This window comes from Diadema antillarum, unplaced genomic scaffold (genome assembly GCF_040938485.1).
Source record: "Diadema antillarum isolate AM-2024a unplaced genomic scaffold, OU_Dant_1.0 scf00000139, whole genome shotgun sequence".
In the NCBI taxonomy this organism is placed as follows: domain Eukaryota; kingdom Metazoa; phylum Echinodermata; class Echinoidea; order Diadematoida; family Diadematidae; genus Diadema; species Diadema antillarum.
The window spans coordinates 3,318,809-3,339,220 of NW_027271028.1; the positions used below are offsets into that span (position 1 = coordinate 3,318,809).

The 20,412-nt window shown below is 37.9% G+C and overlaps 1 protein-coding gene across 1 annotated transcript in view; it reads left to right on the top strand.

The window, feature by feature from the left end:
• Positions 1-20,412, top strand: part of LOC139721148 (uncharacterized) — a 177,684-nt gene that overhangs the window by 96,653 nt on the left and 60,619 nt on the right. The window lies entirely within an intron of this gene.

Genomic DNA, 20,412 nt, shown 5'->3' on the forward strand with positions numbered 1-20,412 from the left:
ACTGTGGACAAGGTTGTAGTACGAAAACCCCTGATGATAACAATAAAATCATGTTTTCACTTGAATGTCCATACAACTCACTTGCCTCGACTGTAGTTTTTTAAAGAATATTGTTATTGTGTCACTCTTGAGGAAAAAGTTAAACCTTTGGTTAAAATTGTAAATGGTTTGTAGAAAAAACATGTTAATAAAAGTGTCTTGCAGTTGATATCAGAATGGACAATCTTACTAATAATGATCTCGTGTGCCTGTCAGATAACATGTTGATGTGTTATGGTGGAAAAAAACTGGGATATGTTCATTGTTATCATTTCAGAACACAAAATTATTGAGGATGTCACAAAATGAAGTCCATGTAACGTAGGTATTTGTCATACCTGTTTACCCATGCTGACTGAAAGTGTGCGAAGTAATAAACAGATTTCTAGTGGAATAAGTTGAAGAATGGGAGTAACAAATCAGGGGGAAAAAGAAAATTTCAATTTACCCAACTTGAATTTTCAACTTGTATGTCACAATTTCAGTCCCAACCCCATGGAATTACCCATATGAGGTTGGAGATAACATTATATCACCTCAGATAATTTGATCAATAATACTCTCTCATAAACACTTACAAAACTTTAAATTCCATGATACTTTATGTTGTTCAAGTCCAATAAAACATTTACTGATTTGTTTGTTCATTTCAATCTTAGTTGATTTGAACATAACTGTATGTTTAAGTATATGTTATATACAATTAAGAAATATATATGCAAAACTGATGTATCTATTTTTATGGAACTGATATGCTTGTGATTGAAGCTGCTGATAAACAAAGGAAATGAATAGAATATGTGTGATGATTTTGATAATATCTTTAAAAATATTTCTCATTATGTAACGAGTAAGATTATTTAAAAGATTTCATTTTTGTATAAATTTGATGATGACCCTAACTGAAAAAAAAAGTTGAAAATGGCATTCGTCAGTTTTTGCATTTAAACTCTTTGGATATATATCAGATGATATATATTATATCATATCATATCATACTTAATCATATCATATAGTATCATGTATATTTGTTACATGTCATTTCATGCCATTGTCCTCTGTTTACAGTGAGTACCAGTCTCTAGGGGTCTTTCACACTGGTGTCTCATTTGTGTTTGAGGTATTAGTCTTTATTTTTCATGCTCTTTTTCTATATATTTTGATTTGTCTGTAGTTATGCATCATTTTTGAGACATCAGACAAAGGTGTACTAATAGAAATACTCATAATTTGGTGTAATGGTGTGATAATAACATCAGGAACAGAGTAGTGGTCATGTTTGACAGTTACTGGTTTTTGTGGTACATTTGGAAATATATGATATCATGAGGAAAATTGTGATATAAAGAGCATGGAATCTACATTCCTTCAGTAATCATGAATTGCTTGTGACATCTAAAGAGATCCTCTTTCCTGTTGGAATTTCTTATTATTTTCACATCATGTGGCTTTGAGAGGATTTACCACTCTGAAATGTCTATTTACAGGACCTTTTTAAGGGGAAATTTAATTTCCAGTAAAGGATTGGGCAGCACAGTGGTATGTAGTCTTGGGTTGTTATCTTATTTTAGTAGCCAGTATCAATAAAGTCTGTCTAATTTAGTTTTTGCACTGCCATTCCTCTTGATGATCTTTTATCTTATCAGAAGAGCTATCTAATAAAAACTTCTCCGGGCCGACACAGTCTCCCTTCGATTATTGTAACTTGTATTGACACCAAAATGATTGAAAGAATGAGATGAAATGGATTTGTAATTTCATCAGAGCCCTCAGTGTGACCACAGTCGTGGCTATTTTGTGGTTTTAGTCCGCCGACTTTATCAGGCGCTACTCAGGCGCCTGCCAGTGTGCATGGCAAAAGTTATGAGGAGCATAATGCAAGGTCGCAGCCAAGCGGTAAACCTCTTTGACTTGTAAGCAGCGGGCAGGATATGCCATCGTCAAATCCAGGGCCACTTTTCCGCGCCATTACGCCACGCAGCTCCCGTGTAAGCCGGCTTAATGATGTCACAGGGTTCCCCTGCGCGTGTCGCTGCACATGTTATTAACTATCTTGTCTTGGCTAAACATGGCGCTGCGGCGAAAGCGATTAGCCATGTGGCAAAGATCTTGTGACATGCGCACGTTACATATCTCGTTATCCAGTTAGCGCTGACATGTCTCTGATTAAGTGCAACAACAAGAGCATACATAAGCCGGCCGATGATCTTTTTAATTAGCCCCTAATTGCCGGGCATGCAGAAAGCAAAGGACTCGTGCATTCCAGCCAGTCGGCAACTTCGGGTCAAGGCTAGGTGTACCCACATCCAGGCGCCACAGACAGTCCGGCATTCCCCGGCAACCAGATGTTGCTGGATGTCACTTTCCGTGGTTGCCCCGTCGTCCCAGCATGCCGAGCAGGCAAAGGCCTCGTGAGAGGCTGCATGTTTGGGACCGCGCCATCGAATGTTAATCATCCGTGCGAGTTAGCCTTCTCTCCCTCTCTCTTTCTCTTTCAGTCTGTGACAAGCTTGGTGATATTGTTTGATTGTGTTTGATTCTTTTTTGTTTGTTTGTTTTGTTGTTCATTAAAGTTTGCCCACATCACATTGCAAAGTCTTTTTGTTCTCAAAATCATAACAAAAACAAATGCAGAAACTTGTGCTCATAATGTCACATGTAAACCCCAAAATTAATAGCTATATCAATCATCAAGATGCATATTCATTGATGCTATCTTGTGTAATGAGAGTTGCGGGTAACATTAGTATTCCCTGTTCAGGATATCTAAATCTTTTGTTACAAGTGGCCATTTTTCTTTTGAAGTTTGCTCCATTTGTGCGATGAATTAGATGAGGCTTCCATATATATACTACCTCATCATCTGCCAGGCTTGGCGGTGGCCGACTCTAGTTCTCCCAACCATTCATGCTGACGTAGACAGCACCCATGTGAAGCGGGTAACATCAGCAAGTCGGCATCTGGGGAATTCATTCCGAATTTCTGGGTCGAGCTCCGTTTGTATGTGACCAATCAAATAGTACTTAGGGAAGGCAATGTCCCACAATCTGTTGTTGTTGTTTCTTTCAATGGTGAACAGGGTCACTGCTTAAAGGGAAGCTGCACTCCAACTGTTAGTCAGCTCGAGTGAATAGCTTAAGATTAAACATACAGAATGGTAGAAGTTTCATGAAAGTGATAAGTGAATGTAAAAGTGTTACATGCTTTCATTAAACTTAAAAATCCATAAAATTCCCATTCTGTGTCAAATTTGATTGATCTTTCCTCATCAGGGCAAATCAGACAGTCCTGTAACTTAAGAAATTAGGTGGTACCCTCTATTCATTTTCAAACAAAGAACAAATTTCACCAAAAATTCCGTACTTTAAGAGTGTCTCCCCCTGTCTGTTTTTGTGTATATATGTATGTATGTATTGTGTATTTTTGTTCCATGACTGATAGGAATGATATAAGAGGGCAACATGCATCCAGTATAGGAGAGTGTCTGTAGTAGATCAAATCTATGAAAAAAAAAATGTTATGATGTCGTGTGTCTTTTTTCTGATTTATGTTTTGTTTGTTTATTGTTTGAGAACAGACTTTTTCCAATTTTCATACTACAAGAGACTTTAAGTGACACTTTTGATATGATCCTTCGCAATATCATGTCCAAGCTTTACAGGTGCAAAGTGACACTTGCTTGTCACTTTCATTCCAAGGATGATGTCTGGTGAAATGTGTGCTTATAATCATAGGGTCATAGCTAAAATGTGCCTGTGTCTCACTTGGAATTGAGCTAAATGTAACAAGTACAAGTATTAACAATATTGGAGTTGCGTAGCACTTTCTTTACAGCATGCATTAGTCATTTTAAGAAAATGTTCAGATTGTGTAAGAATATTTAAAGATCTGTGCTGGATGGGCATACATGCTTACCAAAGACTCTGAGGACAGTGTATGAAAATGGAGCTGCAACAAAAACAAGTGCAGGTAGTAATAGCTGTTAAATGTTTCAAGAGAGTAAAATAAAATGCTGAGGTAATGAATTAGCCATACAAAACTTTTCCCCACAGACAATATTTTAGTATCAACCATTGCATAAATGGCTAGATAGCATAGTGTATTTGTTCATAAAAATTGAGAGAGACAGCATTATGTCCAATCATATTATATGCTTCAGGGTTTGTTTGTTTGTTTGTTTGTTTGTTTGTTTTCATCTGAACATCATTATTCAGCTCAGTCACCAACGTTCCAGAAATTATTTCTTTTTAATGAAGCCACCATAGTGATAAACAATGTCTTGAAGGCCCAGCATATGTGCTTGCACTCTCTCTATATAATATAGCATGATGAATTCTTTATCATTTGTATGCTTTTATCTGTCTCTGGGTTAAAGGAATACGAGCTTCATGACCGCGGGTCATAAAAATTGACAGGGCAATTACTCAACCAAGATTTTTCGTCTCCCTTATCTCTCCCTCTGTGATATGTCTGTTTCACTTGCTTTTTTTGTCTTTTTTTTTAATCTGATGTAATGTATCATAGTGCGGTGTTTTAGGCTGTCTTCACACGTATTGAGAGTGCGTAATTTGAATCACAATTCTAATGAAGCATCACTAAAATCATGATTCAAATTGTGCATTTTGGCTGTATATTATATATGCAAACTGGAATCGCAGAGGGCGATTTGAATTGGAATCTAATTCCAATCGTTATTCAAATGATGGTCAGGAAATGTTTTCCAATCACAATTCTTGCGAATTACGGAATGAAACAGTCTTGTGTGCGGATTGACCTCCGAATCATGTATTGGGGGCAGGGCTTACAGTGACCTTTCAACTGCTTAAATGCAGAAAACTGTGCTCCTCCAATGTGCGCACTGTAGTCAAAGCACACTGCTGACCACTCAAGAGCGATTGATGGGAACTCGGAAAGAAGCCACACCCCTCCCTGCTCTGAACTTCAAAATGACAGAATCTGTGACGCCTTCCTCAGGCGCGTGTACGGACCATAATTCTATTGTAATTGTAATCATAATTGAAATTCAACTTTGCAATTACGTTTCTCAACCCGTGTGAAAATGGCCATAGTTCGTTTTGCCCCGTAGTGGCCAGAGTCGTATAATCTTGGTTTACAGTATAAGTGTGCTTGGGAATTGAAGGTGAAGGTCTCAAGTTACGACTCCAGTTTATCGTTGTTTATTGGTCTCTCATGCATAGTTTAAGTCCTTTTTTTCTTCAAGGACTTGCAGAGAATATCACTATAAGGAAATTTCCTCTACAAAAGAAGATACAATTCATTGATTTGCACTGGACCTTTTAGTAAATTGTTGAACATGGGAAATACACTTGTTGCCCAAGAATGAGTGTGAGAAAAGGTTTGATCATTGTTAGATTGAGTCCGTACCTGTTTGCACTCGGTCATGATTGTATGATAACATGTAGCAACCCTCCTGGATATGACAAAATTTTTATCATGTACATTTCATAATTCAGCAAAGCATAACAGGAGAATAGTTCAGAAATATCATTTCCATTCAAGTATCGTTCATTTGCAGCAAAGGAAATGTAGTGGTGTAGTAATACAGAAGAAACATGGTTTTGTTTGGACAGCATTAATTGGAAATTTCAGGAATGAATTTGTTAACCTGTTGAAGACTAGTTCCAGGTATACTCAAGCAGGAGTCTATGAGAAATAAGTGTTATAGCAAAATCAGCCCACCCTCAACAGGCTAATATTCCTTTTTTTCATGTAATCCAATACAGTGATGGCATTGATGACATGCATTTGTGGAACTTAAAAGGTGTACAAGTGAGCTTGGTTTATTTTGTGTCTTTGACTGTTTGATACTGGACCTTCACACAACTTACAAAGGTTCGATTTTTCTTAGGTTTTGTTTTGTTTTGTTTTGTTTTCTACAGATTTATTGATCCATGGCATAGAAATGTCATGGAAACACTACATTGTGTTCAGCTTGATTGCAGGATGTTGTTTCTTGTTTTTGGGTCTGTGAAGAGCAAAGATGAGGAGGAGGAGGAGGAGGAGGAGGAAGATGGGTTGGTGCTTGGTTGATGGGGGCAAGAGGGGTGCGGGTGGCACCCTCGTGTGGGCTGCAAGGTTCCTCCTTGTGATTGTCAGGTGCATTAACAGTGACCCATGCCAGCACCCGGTGCTCTCGTTCCGTTGATGCTGTCGGTGGAGAAGTGGAGTGAGTGGACTCCAGTGAGAGATGCTCCCATCCTCTGAAGAGCGGCCAGAAGTGATAGAATCTCAGAGTGCCTCAAAAAGTGGAATCCTTTCTTCTTCCCCCCCCCCCCTGATAAACGGTAATTACTAATGCCCACCTTGTCTTAGCCGTCAATATTTGGTGTTTTTTTTTTCTCCTCTTAGTGTCTTTCTTTCCCTTATTCTGTACAGTATCAATTTCTCTCAGTTTGTTTGGGTTTGTTTTTTTGTCATTTTATCCTTTATCTCTCTCCTTTTATTGTCCATTATCTGTATTCTACAAGTGCACATTTGACAACCGCCAACACAATTTCCCTAAGTGCGAAAGATTTTAGTGACATTTCATGGCGTTTTGCAACTTCGCTGCAGTTCCCCATCCAGCATTTGCCTAGATGCCCTCTTTGCAGATGGCCTACATTCCTTAAAACACATGCTGCAGGCATCTGGCGCTGTATAACATGACTGTTGTTCTGTTAGGTCCAGAAGCAAGACAAAGCAGAGATTTAAGGATGAGGGCTGCTATATGCGCCTGTTCGTGCTGTAGTCTCTCCCAACATTTTCACAAAATGTCTTCATTTTAATGTCTAACAGCCACAAAGTGGTATGAGTAGTGTCTGTGCGTTTGTTTGTGTGATAAATTCTGATGGGAAGTCCCCAAGTACCAGCAAGTCTGCATGCGCCACTCTGCAGTAGCACCTCAAAATTTCATCATGTTATGTGTGACTCGTAGTTGAGAGGCCTGTTTTGAAAAGCCCCTCCAATTCAACGATGAAATTAAATCTAAGGAGGTCGATAGATTAGTAGAAAAAAACATAAACTTTCCCCTATTTAGGAATGTCATGATTATTACTATTTGTTTTTAATTTCTCATATTGCCTGTATATTTAAAGGTTTAAACTGTGATTTCACTAGAGAAATGGCAGTTCCAAAATACCAATCACAACAAAAACTGCATCCATATAAAGGTTAGAGTTGATTTAAATAGAAGCTTATGAATATAGATCATTACATGTTTAGATACCAGTTAACAAGGAGCCTCTCTTTATTAATCAGATGAACTGAGAAATTATAGATGCCTTTGGTATACAAAGGGTTAATCCATGCTTCAAATATTAAAGCTCACAGCATTATAGGGAATGGGAAGCAGTCTTTAGTTATTCTGTTACATAGAATTGTCATGTTAATGACTATTATTATTATTCTTATTATGACTTTAATTCCCATCATAATCATAGTTACAACTATAATGACACTGTAATTATAATTATAGTTATGATGATTATACAAATAAAATGATAACAACAAAGATGGTGATGATTGATGTTACTGAGATTATCATCATTTAGTTGCACTGAATCTAATTTTAATAGCAGTGATAATAATGATGATGATGATGATGATGATAATAATGATAATAATAATAGTGGTAGTAGTAGTAGTAATAATAATAATAATAGTAATAATAATGATAATAATAATGGTAACATATGTGACTTATATTGTGCCAAATTCACTCTGTGGAGTGCTCAAAGATGAATAGTAATTTTTTTGAGCTATCCAGTATGTGTGCTTACAACCTGCTTTAAAGGATGATCAAGTCTGGCTTATTAATGAAGAGTTTCCCTTATAAATAGAAGTGTGATCATATTTCATGTGTGCTGAGTAGCATCACTACTATATCATTATGCTATGGGTTTTCATTGGCCAGGCTATGTAGGAGATCATGTACCATTTGGTGTTGCATTAAAAAGTATAAATAAAATATTGTATTTGCAAGTACCATGATTGTCACCCTCATGTGCTTGTAAATATAGGCCTGTGGAGAGTGATTATAATTCATAAAAGCAAGAATTGACAGCTTATTTTTTCCAACAAATAAACAAGAACATCTATGAATTAAAGAGTAGTTTTGGCTGGAAATACCTGCTATTGTATGTATATCAACTTTGAAGATTGACAAAATTGTAACAGTTTTTGTGTTTACTAGCCGGTGAGTATTCGCCCAACTTACAATTATAGGCCATGACCCGAAATCAGAGGGACATAACCGAACGATGACCTCACCCAAGTTTGTGTATGAACTCAAATCTGTCGTGTCACCGACCAAATTCTCCCTACTTCTCAAACGATTTACTCCCCCCTCCCCACCCCCTTGTAGAAGATCTTGAAAACAACTGAAGTACAGAGAGAAAAGAACAGGAAAAGTCATTTGGGATTACTTATTGTGGTGGTGATTCTTGTGAAAGGGAAAGGGGACACACACACACACACACACACACACACACACACATGTTTATGAATGTTTGTGGGGTTTTTCTGTGTATATATAACTTTATATCGTATATATGTAGTTCATGTATGTCTTTTATATCATATGTAGTTCAATGTCATACAATTTTATATAATAAAAAAAAAATCTGAATTACAGTAAAACTGCTATCATATTGACTGAATCATGAAGAAGAATACATTTTGCCAATGTGTCATATTTACCAAGTGGGGTTAATTATTTTATAAATTCTGTATTCCATGCAAATTATGCATATTTCCCATTGGAAATTTGCTTTTAACATAGTCTAACACTTTCTGGAGATATTGAAACAACTATTAATACAATAGTCTAACATTTTGAAAAGGATGGTAGCAGAAACTTGAGTGGTCAAAAAGATAGAAAATACGAAGAGGTTTGATGAAATGTCAAGTATTAATGTGGACCTATCTATCATTCATGGATGTCACTACATATTATTCCCAGAACACAAAAGCCTTCTAATCTTGTTTCTCTGTTTCTTTTTCTCCATAATCTTTCAAGCTGCACCCCCCCCCCCACATTATATATAGCTGACATATAATACAGTGTACAATTTTCTTTGCATGCTGACAGACATGGGAAAAGTTATGTTGTGACAAGATTTGATTAGAGCACGTACCTATATAAACTAAAAGAATAGGAAAAAGAAAAGAAAATAATGTTTGATGATGTTGGAGAGATAAGGTAACACATTCATGATGACCATTTGAACCCGCAGTTTTTTAGTTGGTGCCTGTAATTAAAGTTTAAGGTCAGATTAGATTTGTTCTTCATATTTCATTTGCATCCTATTTCATTCATATAATGATGACTTCAGATACAAAAAGAAAAATAATATAGCGGAAAATTTCAAAGTAGAATTAGTGTAATAACTTAGTACAATAACTTTTCTGATAATTTTTGCATAAGAAATTTACATATAAAAAAATCTAGTCGCTTGTCTGTAAAATCCTACTTTGAAATTTTTGTATATCTCCCTTCCTATGACTGTTTGTGATTTTTGTTTGTTTGTTTTTCTTTTGTCTGTTTTTGTTTCATTTTTGTTTCTTTTTTTTTTCTTTTCTGATGATTCTTCCAGCCTACACCTTCACAATTTGAGATCCCCAAGACTTCATATACAAACTCTTCAAAAAATTATACGAAGTGTAGAAAGAGGATGTGTGTGTGTGTGTGTGTGTGTGTGTGTGTGTGTTTTGCTGAAGAATTATCCAAGCCTTTGATATCTGACCAATTTCAATACACACTATGAACAGGTAAAGAAAAGGATTGTTGAATTATTGTGTATGTGTGCTCATGTACGGACAAGACAAGTGTAACTATGATCTATTCACGTGTGTGTATGTATAAATATATGTATATGACAGGGGAGAACCAAACCACATCTTTTCATGTTGCCGTTGGGGCATGGAATGATGTATAGCACCAGTATATCACACAGTGCACCACCCGCACGCCACTTCCTCATGGCTACGGGGACAAATTCAAATGAAGCTGGTGGCGCAAAAATTCAGTTAATTGACGGAATTAGTCAGCATAATGTTGTGGGTTGAGACGTGTTTGCCATCAACATTGGCCGTACCCGAGCGTGGCTAGTTTGTTTTGAAGCAGAATCAGTCTTACGCCTCTGAATATGGTAAGCCACAAAAAAAAATAAAGAAAGGACAGAAAACAGACTGCTAAAGGGGAGTTGCCTTTTTTTACATGTGTTTGTCATTATTCCGCCAAATATGAGGAATTGCTGAAAGTGGAAGATGGACAACTTTCCAGAAAGTATGTTTTAGCAATGACAGCAAAGCATCTTTTTTTTTCCTCCTTCTCTCCCTCTCTCTTTCTGCTCTCTTTATCTCTCTTCATTTTTCTTCTTCTTTTTTTCTTTTTACTTTAGGCACTATTTATCAACTTATTCCACTGCTTGCTTTTTTTTGCTCACACTTAAGCGTACATTATATTTAAGTTTTTGAAATACTGCATGACTAAATGGTTTTGAAGCTCTTCTGTTGGTGCCATTTTTTTTGGTCTCTCTTTTTTTTTGAAACCAGGAGAGGTGTTGAATGGAGAGCCACGGCTTCCTTTGATGTCTCTTGCTGATTTCTCTTAACTGTGATAACTTTTCAATCATTTCTTCCCCTCTTTTTTTCTTAGATCTATGTTTTTTGGGATTATGTGTTTGGCGTCAGAAGGAGGTACTAGAAATATCACCAGTGGCATACATCTCATACCCTTTGGGACTAAAAGTCATGTTTGCTTTCAGAAGGACATTGATGCTTTTGATGGGGGGAGGGGAGGGGTGTCTGTGACGTGTTCTTGTTCTGGTTTGTTTCTTAACCCTAAAGAATGGAAAAAGGGGGGAAGGGAGGGGGGAATGAATGTTGGAAGACTGGAAAAGTGAGTGATTAATGCAACGCTTGGCCACCATTTGCAGCCATTTTCAGTGAAGGTTAATGATGCACAGCAATAGCGGAATTCCTCAAACGTGTCCGTGTCGGCAGCGGCGGGCGGCGGCCTGTGAGTGCAAGGGCTGTTTTGCCGGACAGAGCAGCTCATGTTTTAAGCATATCAGGAACTGCCTAAGTGAAGTTTTCATCACCGTGAGGCTCTTTCTGAAATGCATTTTACCTATTTCTTTCTCTTATGTGCGTGTATTCTTTTTTTTTTTCTGTTTCATGTGTTGTCAATATTCGTCCCTCCCCCATAAAAAAGAAAAAGAAAGAGGACCGGGAATCCTTCAAGCAACTTAACAAACATGGGCTTCCAATAACCAAGACTGCATGAAAGCTTAATTGGATCAACCTTGTCTCTTTCAGGCTTTTTTTTTTGTCTCTTAAATTTTTAATAAAGCGAATGGAGATGGGATGGCAAGCAAATGTGCTGAAAAGCCTGTTCTCCGTTCATTTTGTTTGACCCTAGCCACTCGGTAGTAGAAAGCAAGAGGTGAATACTGGTGTCTTGTTTGTCTCTTTTAGGGTACTTATTTTTCGGATCAAAGGAGCTTATTTAAATGAATTTCCTTTTCTCCCCAGATGATCTGAAAGATCAGATGGCATGATGATTGTTATTCAGAAAGGGTGAGTTAGAGCATCTGCCTCACGATCCAAAGGACCCCGGTTCGATTCCTGAGTCCCACTGAGCAATGTTGTGTGTAATCATACTGTTCCCTCTAGTAAGAGGCAAAACACTCTGTCCCTTGGATAGGACATAAAATGACGTCCCATGTGTAAGAACTGAATATGGGCTATCCAGTCATCTTCTCAGATGGAAATGAAACAAACAAACAAAAAAGAAGAAGGTTACGACCAAATTTTTGCTTTAAAGTATATTCTTACTTTTTGCATTGTGTTCTGACTTTTCTGTACTCATGGCCTAGGGACATCCTTTTGACAAACGTTAAAAAAAACCTCTCTTTGTGTTTATCTTATCATCCACATTCTCAGAGAATGGGGCTCCTCTTTTCATCTTCTTTTTCTTCTTCATTTTTTATTAGATATTTTCTTTCTGATCAAGAGATCGAAAAGTCCCGTTAAATTTTAATCAAAAGTACACTTCACGCAGGCGAGCGATTTGCAGCATTGTCGAGAGAGGAACATGCGCTACAGGGATCATTGTTCTGGAAGATGAGTTGCCTCCAGTCCTTCCGCTGGAGTCTTCCACGGAAGGTAGGGTGTGGATGATGTGTACATGTCCGGCTCCTATCATGCAACAACACACAAAGCAGTGTTTTCCCTCCCCCTAACAACCTTCTCCCCCGCTCACCCATCCCCTCTACATTACTGGACAACTGAAAACGGATGAAAGCTGATGAGTGGGTCAAGAAAGTTGATGAGTTTGATTGCAAAATGGGCTAAGTCCCATTTTAAAACATCTTAGAATAAGTCCGTCATCAGATAAAGTTAAATTTGCCTTTTTTAGCAGCTTTATTCACAGATATCTCAAATGAACAAGAATGGAGTTAAATTGTTTTGCCATCAAACGCTTCCTTCGTGCTTGTCATCGTGATGCTGTGGCGCATCAAATTTTAGGTGAAGAATATGTGGACTCTGAAATATATATTTAACAAGTTGAACTTTTGTGTGGACTTTGAAATATTTATTTAACAAGTTGAACTTTTGTGTTTACTACTTGGAGCTCCCTTGAGAGGAGTTAATTGAGGTCGCATCTTCGACCCAGCGTATACTGTAAAAGTGGAAATATTCGCGGTGTTGAAATTTTCGCACATTTCGCGCAACCAGAAACTTGCACGAAAATAAAAGCATGTGAATATGTTTCATGCCATATGTTCCAGTACTTACTGTCTTGATTCCGCGGAATTAAAAACAAGCGAAACTCTTCTTACCGGGCCAAGCGCGAAAAATTAGTCGCGCAAAAATATCCACTTTTACAGTACATGTATTAACCCATTGAGGACGAGTCCCAAGTATACTCAGGCAGGGGTCTATGGGAAATGCGTGTTCATAGCAAAATCAGTCCGTTCTCAACGGGTTAATTCCGTAAGTGATCATTTAATCATCACACAGGCATATCATTCATTTGTATCATCCAACTCAGTAGGGGAAATTTCCTTTACCACCCTTTGCCAGCGTAGATTGCTTTATGTCAGATATCATTTCAAACTGGTTCTATGGAAGCAATCATCTGAGGTTTGAATGAGAAAAGGGAGGAAAAGAAAGAATTAAATCATTTAAAGAGAAACCCTGCGAGGCCTATTTTAGCAAGGTTGAAAAACAGAAAGATATGTTTGACATCAAAATGAGACAAAGCATTTCTAGTCACCTTCAAAACTTGGAATCACGGTCGGTGACTGAATATTTCAGATGCTGTCGAGACTCGATGCTAATTGCATCAAGTGTAGGGATAGTCACAGTTCTTCTACAGTCTTTTGTCATGCGCGGCTGAAGGCTCTTTTACTTTGGTGTCAGGGAGAGTTTGAATAATTAGGTGTGGCCATGACATTGGGGTTCTAAAGAGAGTTATCAATCATGGCTTTCACAACAACACAGGTGGAAAGGAGTGAATGCATCCCAAATGTTTAATGGAGAGGTATCCGCCTGCAGAGGGGAGAAGTTTACCAGCTCCCGTCGCCATTAATGGATATGTGGCCTCCAACTTCTTGCCTAATAACAAAACCCAAAATACGAGTCGGTCATTAATAAGTTGTGACACTCCACGGGCGATTGGTGGAGGAGAAAATACTAACAAGATCGTGCACTCCGGGCCCTGAACTTGAAACAGGTGTTAGAGTCGTTAGCCGCAGGAACGCATCATTTGTGAAAACGCTTTTATACGCCTCTGATTTTATCGGGAGGGTAATGTTTCTTGCCATCTGTCTCACACTGTATGTACTGTGGGATCAGAGTGTGAAATTTGCAGCGCTATTGGTCTAATTGTTGTCAACATTTTTATTTTTTTTTAAGGACATGGACTCTTAGAAGCTCCACAGAATTTGATGCTGTTGTAGACAGAATGTGGCAACAGGATAACATTTTGTCAATTACTTTGATTTAGTAGCTTCCAAACCACGGCATGAATTACATGAATTATGCTTAATTTTTTGAAAATGGCACCAGTAATCATGGATTCTAAATATCTTCGACTTGATTCTCATTTCAGTAAATATATTTTTTTATGTGGAAAAAAAAATGAAAGGTCAAAGACTAAGGCCATTTTTAGCCTAATTGTCAATCTCCAGCCATAAAATCCAGCCATACTAGTCCATATGGGAAAGTAATTGGTGAGGATAGAAATAAAATGGGAAGATATGCTCTCCATGCAAAGAGGTTAAAGGTCAATCCTTGAGATCAAAGGTCATGATCAAAGAACATGATCTTTATGTAATAGTATGATGAGGTGGAAGCATCACAGCAAACTACTGCACATGTCAGTGGAATTGCTCAACTTGGAATGATGTGTCCCCATGTTTTCCACGCTTTGGTGTGCCTATAGGGCTCACTCTGGTAAATATTTCTCTATGGAGATGTGTGTTAAAATTCAAAATTCAAAAAATTCCGTAAAAAAGCTGGGAGAAATGGGGTGTTTCATCAGTCTTCACTAACCTGAAAACGTGAGATATCCCCTTTCATCCATCAAATTTCCAAGGGGGGTTCTTCTGCTTAAACTCTGTCCAAGGATTCGCAAAGCCAGGCTACGAGTTCTTTTCACTCAAAAAAAAAATCACCTATTTTCTCTACATGCGCCCAATCAAATATAGTCCCTCCAAATTCCATGAGAAAAGCTTTCATCTTCCAACCAAAATGCAGTTTGTAGAGGAATTCATACTCAATACCTGCAGCTATTCAGCTTTTGGCCAAACTGCATTTCTGACTTCTGATTAATTTTTTTTCTTCATTTATTTCAGTATCTTTGGTACAATTTTGTGAAGCAGTCAGGGACATTCCATTTTATTTACAGGTGTGAGCCCTAAAGAGAGTACAGTCACCGTGAAACACCGGAGGTCAATCAACCTGCGCTGTCCTCAAATTATCATCCCCCCTCTTTCTGTGTATCTAGGGTGGTTAATGAAGGTGGGATTTTCGCCATTGTGTCGACATTTTAATTCTCTCTTGTTTCCGAAAGCCTGATGCGAGCCGATTTTGATTTCATGTATTGGCTGGGGGGAAATGCCTGTGTGTCACTGTCAGAGAAGTTAATAATTGTGTATGTCACATCATACAGTCTAATTTGATGTGCATTTCTAAAGATACACAAGGCGCACAGTGCTTTGATTTATTTTTTTTCCCCAGCCCAAAATTAAAATGTTAGGATGTTATGTCCTTGGGTTTCTATTTTCCCCAAAAAATATTGAGCGGTGGTGACAGTTAATTACAGGGTTTAGGGATGTCAGGGACATTGTATGTTTATGGGTAAACTCCAGGGGATTAACCTCTGCGCATTAGGCGAGTATCTCTCTGCCCATGTTCTGCTTTAGCTGCAGAAAATGAGGAGTGAAGGGGTTAATGAAGACAGAGAACGAAACCTATAACCCCATTAGGCATTGGGATGTTAATATAGGAGCATGACTGCGGCTTATGCTCGCCTTTCACATAATGGACATTTTCATGTTCACCATTAGCTGGATGTTTGTTTGTAGTTTTTTTATATACAAATATATCAGCTGTTATGCTGGGGATCTTTTTTAACAGCATTCAATCTTTTTCTTAATTCACAAACACATGAACTCGCACACCACACAAGTACACACCACACATGCTTGTTTGTGAATACACATAATATTATACCCGTTTCTTTAAAACATGAAACTGTAGGCCTACACAATCTAAAGGCATAATTTACCATTTGCAGATGAAACAAAAAGTCAGCTTTAGTGCTTCAAAATAGTTCTAAAATATGAGTTAGGGATAGAAAAAAAACAATGTAAAACTTCGATTCAGTATAATTAATGTTAAGTATTGTTGAATATACAAAATGTGAACAATAGGTATGATAAAAATATTTCTAGACTAAACCATCTACAGTTCTGGTTTAGTGAGAAAAATAGTGATATCTCTTTATATTTTTACTTTGTACATGCTTTAATGTAAAATGTTTACATGGTAGGATGTTTTGTGATACAACTGACCTACACATATGCATCAAATGTGATATCTCAAACATTTTTTAAATCACTGCTCCCAAAGGTAAACAGTACCGTTAAGCTTTATGTTTAATAGTTACATTTACGGGGAAAAAAAAGAACAATGGAAGGGTTTTATGGTAGAAATTGATCCATTAGACCATACAATGTAAACAATACATAGGCCTATATATTATAACACAACATATCATAGCGGCATTGAATATTCATTAACCCGTTGAGGACGGGCTGATTTTGCTACTGTCCAGCACACATTTCCCATAGACACCTGCCCGAGTATACTTGGGACTCATCCTTAACAAGCTAATGTGTGCAACATTTTGTGTGTTTATTTTGTTTGTTTGTTGTTGTTGTTGGGGGTTTTTTTTCCATTTCAGCCACATCTTTCTGTAATATCTGGGGAACTGAAATTGAAGATCTCAGTGAATTTGAAATAAATGAAAATTCATCTCAGGAGGGAATGCCATGACAACTTTAAGAAATCAAACTGTTGTTACTGCTGCTTTATTATTGTAGCAACTTTTGATCGACATCATGACCTGTTGTGAAATGGTAAATGTGGTTTACACCATCAAAACGCATCTTTCAAGTGATGCGGCTTTGAGACCTTTAAAGCCTTACAATCGTGGCGAGTGGTTTGTGCGGCACGGAGACGAACGCAACATGCTGCCTCCCCCCACTCTGTATCAAATGTCGTGACACCGAATGAGAATAGCGCTGGTTCAATGGGTCAGCGAACACACACTGGTCTAAAAATCACCTGACCCAAAATGGCTGTCCGAGTCACGCAAGCTTCCGAAGGGATCCGAGTGGACGCACACTCACAGTGCGCATGCACATGAAGAGAGGCCAAAAGAGCCAAGCGTCTTCTGGCCTCTCTCCTCCAATCACCGCAGCTCGCGGTCATAATGTTTGTGTATGATGCGAACACACACACACACACACACACACATGTCTCAGTAGCAGCACTGTCCCACACATTAAATGGATAGCACTGCAGTCTGGCAATGCGCGATTGCATGCACAAATTTCGTTCGTTCAGAGGAGGAGTTACGCAATAACGTACCATTAGGGGTGACGATTGTCCGACTTTAATGCAATGGCAAGTCAGTGTTCAAATGGAGGATTTTATAGGAGTCCCCCTCTGATAATGTGTACCGTATGTCCAAAAAAAAAAATACAATGGGACCCTCTGCAATGATAACTTTAAAAAATGATATTCAAATACAATTTCAACGTATGAAACTATAACTTATCACCCATGTCTTGCAGAAAACCCTATCTGATTTGCTTCAGTGGTCAAAGAGAAACGAGGATTTTTGTAGAGCATGTCAGGAATCCCTTCCCTCCAAGTTCTGTCCATTGTGTTCATACATTAATATGTAGCTCCAGGAGCATCCAAGTGCTGAACTTGGAAGAATTACATCCAGGACATGCTTCACAACTATTCACATTTCTCTGTGACCACTTAACCAAATTGAATGGTGTTTTCTGCAAAATATAGGTAAGATGTTTTATTTTTAGACCCTGAAATAGCATTCAGACAGTTTAATCATATTGGAAGTTATCAATGCAAAAATCCGATTGTAATTTTTTGGGGGGACATACTGTACCTGCTTCCTCTGTTTCATACCACATGACTGCACAAGCACTGCACCATGCCTTATTACCCGTGGGAACAGAATGAGTTCTGCTTACATGCCCAACCAAAGTACCCAAAATATGATTTATATAGTTACTATATGCACTTAATAATGAATGAATACATGTAAATAAATAGGACTGTATGATATAGAGAGAGATATAAAAATGTGTGCTGTAAATAACAGTATATCACCTGCATTGATGTAATGACCTCACCCCTTTTTCCAGCCTTTGGGGGGGGGGGGGGGAATGACAGTCTGCCAGCAAGTATGGATACTGCCATGCAATAGGTGGAGATACTGCTGACATATTGGTTGATTTGAGTGAAATATTTTGGGGAAAAAATGTGTTGATTTCGAACATTGAACATTGTCTGCACACTTTATGCAAACATTCAGTAGGTATTGGCTGTAATGGTGTATAAACCACACCCTAAATCTTGACCTGTTTCCGTGGGGGGAAAACAAAGTGCAGTTAATACACCGCTATTCAGGTACATATTTGCAGGTATATGCATATGGTATATTTATATATGTGTAAACACACATATGAGGAAAGAGAGATGGAGAATTAAAGGGAGAGAGAAAGATTGAAGAGAAAGCTTGTATGTGTATGTATGTGCATTAGAGACACATCATTTTCACCCATTCTTTGTTTTTGGATAAGATCAGAAAGGTGGCCATAAATCCCTCGTGGAGTAGTTGTGGGTGTGTAGTCTGGCTTTGCCATCCTGTAAAAGAGATTTTTGTCCCCGCCGAACGAGTTCGAGCAGGGGACTATGAAACGGGCTCCGTACGTGTGTGTGTCCGTGTGTCTGTCTGTCCGTCCGTCCGTCTGTCTGTCTGTGCGTCCGTGTGTGATCAAAATGTTCAATTTGCTACTTCTCTGTCATTTATGAGCCAATTTTAATTGTTTGCTTTATATGATAGCACTACATGGGAGCTTTGAAACTTCTACACAGAATTTCAGTTGTGACCTTTGACCTTGACCTTTGACCTATATTGTACATTTTGCTTCAAAATGCTACTCCTTCGCCATTTCTAACCCGATTTCGATTCCGTTTGCTTTATGTGATGGCACTAGGTGAGGGCTTCAAAACTTCTACACCGAATTTTGACCTTTGACTTCTTTGACCTTTGACCTTGATTTTTGACCTATATTGTACATTGGCTACAAAATGCTACTCCTTCGCCATTTCTAACCCGATTTCGATTCCGTTTGCTTTATGTGATGGCACTAGGTGAGGGCTTCAAAACTTCTACACAGAATTTTGACCTTTGACTTCTTTGACCTTTGACCTTGATTTTTGACCTATATTGTACATTGGCTACAAAATGCTACTCCTTCGCCATTTCTAACCCGATTTCGATTCCGTTTGCTTTATGTGATGGCACTAGGTGAGGGCTTCAAAACTTCTACACAGAATTTTGACCTTTGACTTCTTTGACCTTTGACCTTGATTTTTGACCTATATTGTACATTGGCTACAAAATGCTACTCCTTCGCCATTTCTAACCCGATTTCGATTCCGTTTGCTTTATGTGATGGCACTAGGTGAGGGCTTCAAAACTACTACACAGAATTTTGACCTTTGACTTCTTTGACCTTTGACCTTGATTTTTGACCTATATTGTACATTGGCTACAAAATGCTACTCCTTCGCCATTTCTAACCCGATTTCGATTCCGTTTGCTTTTTGTGATGGCACTAGGTGAGGGCTTCAAAACTTCTTCACAGAATTTTGACCTTTGACTTCTTTGACCTTTGACCTTGATTTTTTACCGATATTGTACATTTTGCTACTAAATGCTACTTCCGGCGGGGACATATTTTACGCACCGCGTAATTTCTACTTTTCCTTGTTGCCTCTGCAATACCCCTCCCTTCATAAATGGGCCGAGTAATTTGATGGGAGTTTGAAGAATTTCACATTTCAATAAAAAAGAGGTTTCAATATATATATTTTGTTTTTGGTCTTCCCAGGGGATTGAACAATATTACAAAAGTGACACAAATGCCAAATGCTATGTTCAGGGCACATGAGCACAAGTTTTAGAAAAAATACATCAGTTCCTTTGGACACTAAATGCAAAAAAGAAAGAATCAATCAATCAATCAATCAATCAATCAATCAATCAATCAATCAATCAATCAATCAATCAATCAATCAATCAATCAATCAAACAATCAATCAATCAATCAATCAATCAATCAATCAATCAATCGATAAGTAGAGTAAATGATAAGTTTTTTATTCCAAAGTAGTCCTGTTTTTTTCACCTTGAACCAAAATGAAGCCTAAAAGGTTCTTGACCAGATTACGTCTCTGCAGTTTCTTCTGAACTCTTCACCCCTCACTGCCAGGATACCAGTATAAAGTTGTATGTTACTTCTGTAACATTTATATCCCTTGAATAATGTTACTGGTAGATTGTTGGGTTTTCCCCCCTGCATTCTTGGGCATTGATGACTTCATAAAATTGAAAAAGCTAAAGTGATTCAAGTAATTTGATTTTTTTATTTTTCTGCATTTCTCGAAGACAGGCTTGCACCATACTCTTTAAAAGCTGCTGCTGTCACAAAAACAAAAGACTCAAGCAAAACAAAGCAGATATTTGAATGCATTCTG